Here is a 5,000-nt window from a genome sequence, read left to right as displayed (position 1 = left end):
GCGGAAAACTACGCCAATTCCCAAAGAAATGCGCCCGATCAACAACGGCAAAGCAAACAACACACGCGAGCCGTTGCATATTAACGGTCGACACGAATTCGAGCCGTCAAAACAATTCTATTCATGACTTGACTTGGAGAATGTCGGAGGCTCGGACCGTTGTCTAGTTTAGTCAACGAACCACCAACACAACAATCGTAAGGTAGAAATCAACTCACGGTTTGGCCAGCACTTCTCCTGTTACTTTCCTTGTCCTTTGCTCTTTCCATACTGTAAGTCAACGAACGTTACTTCGAGGACAAACTTGGCGGGGATCGAGTCAATGATTGACCGCCTGCCGAAACAAACGCAAATCGGAAAAGCCACCTTCTTCAGTTCAGTGCAACATGGATGCATGACAACACGAGTTCCAGCGCACTCGCCTTTTCAGTTGCAGCTGGAAATCCTTGGCTTGCTTGACACGTTCCTTCGTTGTTCACTGTGCCCAGTCGTCCAGCCCGGCCCGGCCAACTGACGAACAAAGCAAAGCGTCAATCATTAACCATCCACCATTCACAGGGCCAACACTTGCACTTTTTCGGGGGCGAGCGCGAACGCAGGCCCCCACTACCAGAAATTATACGCTCGAGTTACCCACATTTGGGGTAATCGCAAGGGTCAACCCGATCGAAGTGCAATGAAAGGGCCTCGCCTTGAGAGGACTGCCTCCTTGATCACAGTACCTCCCGCGTCAGGTAAGTATGAAAATTCTTGACGCGGGGGCCGTCAAAGGCAAACCTCCTTACCTCTATATCCTTGTGGTAGTGCTTTGCGGGCGTGCTAGAACCTCCAGCCTCACTTCTAGGCGGCTCTAGAGTAGCTTCCCTCCTCAGTCTGTGCCTGCCGACAGAGAAAAACGCCAGACGTTAGTGTCAGGAGGAGGCTTTCTTTGATTTCTTTCTTTGATTGAATGAAGGTTTCTTCCCCGAGGGGAAGTGGGCCGCACTCGGAGGTAGTGCTATACCGAGGCAACCCGTGGCTGGGACGAGGCAAGCCTCTTTTCCACAGCCCAGTTCCAAAAATCAGTTTAATATATGAGCTGCTCAATGAGCAGCGTATCAGATATTAAGCTGATAAGAACAGATACTACACTTGATCTTAGCCTAAAAGGCCGAGAAAGAAGCGATACCGGACCTTCCCTTCCCTAGGAGGGTGGTCCAGGGTTTCCCCCTTTGAGATATGGTGGTCAATATGCTGTCGCCGAGGGGCCTGGAGCCGACTGTAGGCCGACGCCATGGAGCAAGTTGCCGTCGTAGACGCACTTGTTCTACAACACAAGTCCACAAAAATCAGCAGCAAAGTTGATAACGTGCCTCCAGGGGTGAGTGAGATCAAACACCTTTTTGCCCTCCAAAACGAGGCAACATGTTAAGACCCGTAATGACTCCGTTACTAAGATAGCGCTACAGACACAGGCAGAAAAAAAAACGGCTACGTTATCAACATTCGCTCTCCACGTGCATACAACTTGCAGAGAAGTCAAGAAATGCCTGCTAAAAGATTGCTGGTTGCTATTATTTGCTTTGCTTTTGCTTTGGTGGCTCGTTTAAAAGACTAAATTTTCACCCCTTTCTCTTGTCTACGACCATACCACAGGGAAAGCACCGGTTCTCGTCCGATCACCGAAGTTAAGCCCTGTCGGGCGGGGTTAGTACTTGGATGGGTGACCGCCTGGGAATACCCCGTGTTGTAGACTTTTCATTTTCTCGGCCGTTTTATTTTGCATATGTTCATTTTTTTCTTTCTTTTACTACAACCTTTGGCTATTCCAGTGGCTGGGAAAGCACAAATAACTTTTTACACATTTCAGGAGACTCAAAAGATAGCTAGAAAACATGAAAAGTACCCTTAAAATGATCGCGGGATAAATTAGAATCGAAGTCTCGCGCGCTAACGTTCGCGTGCGAAACGGTTATTTATGACATCAAATTGCGTGTGTGACATCAAATAATTCGAAGCAAAATGATATTCTGCCTTGCCGAACGGTTTTCAAGCAGCTAAAAGTGCGGAAAACTACGCCAATTCCCAAGAAATGCGCCCGATCAACAACGGCCAAAGCAAACAACACACGCGAGCCGTTGCATATTAACGGTCGACACGAATTCCGAGCCGTCAAAACAATTCTATTCATGACTTGACTTGGAGAATGACGGAGGCTCGGACCGTTGTCTAGTTTAGGTCAACGAACCACCAACACAACAATCGTAAGGTAGAAATTCAACTCACGGTTTGGCCAGCACTTCTCCTGTTACTTTCCTTGTCCTTTGCTCTTTCCATACTGTAAGTCGACGAACGTTACTTCGAGGACAAACTTGGCGGGGATCGAGTCAATGATTGACCGCCTGCCGAAACAAACGCAAATCGGAAAAGCCACCTTCTTCAGTTCAGTACAACATAGATGCATGACAACACGAGTTCCAGCGCACTCGCCTTTTCAGTTGCAGCTGGAAATCCTTGGCTTGCTTGCTTGACACGTTCCTTCGTTGTTCACTGTGCCCAGTCGTCCAGCCCGGCCCGGCCAACTGACGAACAAAGCAAAGCGTCAATCATTAACCATCCCACCATTCACAGGGCCAACACTTGCACTTTTTCGGGGGCGAGCGCGAACGCAGGCCCCCAACTACCAGAAATTATACGCTCGAGTTACCCACATTTGGGGTAATCGCAAGGGTCAACCCGATCGAAGTGCAATGAAAGGGCCTCGCCTTGAGAGGACTGCCTCCTTGATCACAGTACCTCCCGCGTCAGGTAAGTATGAAAATTCTTTGACGCGGGGGCCGTCAAAGGCAAACCTCCTTACCTCTATATCCTTGTGGTAGTGCTTTGCGGGCGTGCTAGAACCTCCAGCCTCACTTCTAGGCGGCTCTAGAGTAGCTTCCCTCCTCAGTCTGTGCCTGTCGACAGAGAAAAACGCCAGACATTAGTGTCAGGAGGAGGCTTTCTTTGATTTCTTTCTTTGATTGAATGAAGGTTTCTTCCCCGAGGGGAAGTGGGCCGCACTCGGAGGTAGTGCTATACCGAGGCAACCCGTGGCTGGGACGAGGCAAGCCTCTTTTCCACAGCCCAGTTCCAAAAATCAGTTTAATATATGAGCTGCTCAATGAGCAGCGTATCAGATATTAAGCTGATAAGAACAGATACTACACTTGATCTTAGCCAAAAGGCCGAGAAGCGATACCGGACCTTCCCTTCCCTAGGAGGGTGGTCCAGGGTTTCCCCCTTTGAGATATGGTGGTCAATATGCTGTCGCCGAGGGGCCTGGAGCCGACTGTAGGCCGACGCCATGGAGCAAGTTGCCGTCGTAGACGCACTTGTTCTACAACACAAGTCCACAAAAATCAGCAGCAAAGTTGATAACGTGCCTCCAGGGGTGAGTGAGATCAAACACCTTTTTGCCCTCCAAAACGAGGCAACATGTTAAAGACCCGTAATGACTCCGTTACTAAGATAGCGCTACAGACACAGGCAGAAAAAAAAAACGGCTACGTTATCAACATTCGCTCTCCACGTGCATACAACTTGCAGAGAAGTCAAGAAATGCCTGCTAAAAGATTGCTGGTTGCTATTATTGCTTTGCTTTTGCTTTGGTGGCTCGTTTAAAAGACTAAATTTTCACCCCTTTCTCTTGTCTACGACCATACCACAGGGAAAGCACCGGTTCTCGTCCGATCACCGAAGTTAAGCCCTGTCGGGCGGGGTTAGTACTTGGATGGGTGACCGCCTGGGAATACCCCGTGTTGTAGACTTTTCATTTTCTCGGCCGTTTTATTTTGCATATGTTCATTTTTTCTTTCTTTTACTACAACCTTTGGCTATTCCAGTGGCTGGAAAGCACAAATAACTTTTTACACATTTCAGGAGACTCAAAAGATAGCTAGAAAACATGAAAAGTACCCTTAAAATGATCGCGGGATAAATTAGAATCGAAGTCTCGCGCGCTAACGTTCGCGTGCGAAACGGTTATTTATGACATCAAATTGGCGTGTGTGACATCAAATAATTCGAAGCAAAATGATATTCTGCCTTGCCGAACGGTTTTCAAGCAGCTAAAAGTGCGGAAAACTACGCCAATTCCCAAAGAAATGCGCCCGATCAACAACGGCAAAGCAAACAACACACGCGAGCCGTTGCATATTAACGGTCGACACGAATTCGAGCCGTCAAAACAATTCTATTCATGACTTGACTTGGAGAATGACGGAGGCTCGGACCGTTGTCTAGTTTAGTCAACGAACCACCAACACAACAATCGTAAGGTAGAAATCAACTCACGGTTTGGCCAGCACTTCTCCTGTTACTTTCCTTGTCCTTTGCTCTTTCCATACTGTAAGTCGACGAACGTTACTTCGAGGACAAACTTGGCGGGGATCGAGTCAATGATTGACCGCCTGCCGAAACAAACGCAAATCGGAAAAGCCACCTTCTTCAGTTCAGTACAACATAGATGCATGACAACACGAGTTCCAGCGCACTCGCCTTTTCAGTTGCAGCTGGAAATCCTTGGCTTGCTTGCTTGACACGTTCCTTCGTTGTTCACTGTGCCCAGTCGTCCAGCCCGGCCCGGCCAACTGACGAACAAAGCAAAGCGTCAATCATTAACCATCCACCATTCACAGGGCCAACACTTGCACTTTTTCGGGGGCGAGCGCGAACGCAGGCCCCCACTACCAGAAATTATACGCTCGAGTTACCCACATTTGGGGTAATCGCAAGGGTCAACCCGATCGAAGTGCAATGAAAGGGCCTCGCCTTGAGAGGACTGCCTCCTTGATCACAGTACCTCCCGCGTCAGGTAAGTATGAAAATTCTTGACGCGGGGGCCGTCAAAGGCAAACCTCCTTACCTCTATATCCTTGTGGTAGTGCTTTGCGGGCGTGCTAGAACCTCCAGCCTCACTTCTAGGCGGCTCTAGAGTAGCTTCCCTCCTCAGTCTGTGCCTGTCGACAGAGAAAAACGCCAGA

General features: G+C 48.8%; 7 non-coding genes across 7 annotated transcripts; 2 read left to right on the top strand and 5 right to left on the bottom strand.

The window, feature by feature from the left end:
• Nucleotides 1-578: 578 nt before the first annotated feature.
• Nucleotides 579-742, bottom strand: LOC149101761 (U1 spliceosomal RNA). The gene has a single exon (XR_016202749.1). It is a non-coding gene; the product is annotated as a U1 spliceosomal RNA (small nuclear RNA).
• Nucleotides 743-969: 227 nt separating this feature from the next.
• Nucleotides 970-1,162, bottom strand: LOC149101760 (U2 spliceosomal RNA). The gene has a single exon (XR_016202767.1). It is a non-coding gene; the product is annotated as a U2 spliceosomal RNA (small nuclear RNA).
• A 454-nt stretch (nt 1,163-1,616) lies between these two features.
• Nucleotides 1,617-1,735, top strand: LOC149101759 (5S ribosomal RNA). Its single transcript, XR_016202660.1, has one exon. It is a non-coding gene; the product is annotated as a 5S ribosomal RNA (ribosomal RNA).
• Nucleotides 1,736-2,630: 895 nt separating this feature from the next.
• Nucleotides 2,631-2,795, bottom strand: LOC149101758 (U1 spliceosomal RNA). Its single transcript, XR_016202806.1, has one exon. It is a non-coding gene; the product is annotated as a U1 spliceosomal RNA (small nuclear RNA).
• A 228-nt stretch (nt 2,796-3,023) lies between these two features.
• LOC149101757 (U2 spliceosomal RNA) lies at nt 3,024-3,215 on the bottom strand. Its single transcript, XR_016202735.1, has one exon. It is a non-coding gene; the product is annotated as a U2 spliceosomal RNA (small nuclear RNA).
• A 451-nt stretch (nt 3,216-3,666) lies between these two features.
• LOC149101756 (5S ribosomal RNA) lies at nt 3,667-3,785 on the top strand. The gene has a single exon (XR_016202659.1). It is a non-coding gene; the product is annotated as a 5S ribosomal RNA (ribosomal RNA).
• Nucleotides 3,786-4,675: 890 nt separating this feature from the next.
• LOC149101755 (U1 spliceosomal RNA) lies at nt 4,676-4,839 on the bottom strand. Its single transcript, XR_016202738.1, has one exon. It is a non-coding gene; the product is annotated as a U1 spliceosomal RNA (small nuclear RNA).
• Between the last annotated feature and the right edge of the window lie 161 nt (nt 4,840-5,000).

The sequence above is a fragment of the Orbicella faveolata genome, unplaced genomic scaffold (assembly GCF_042242905.1).
Source record: "Orbicella faveolata isolate gen_17 unplaced genomic scaffold, um_ofav_v1 contig_36, whole genome shotgun sequence".
Lineage (NCBI taxonomy): Eukaryota > Metazoa > Cnidaria > Anthozoa > Scleractinia > Merulinidae > Orbicella > Orbicella faveolata.
This window is presented reverse-complemented; position numbering and strand designations above follow the sequence as displayed.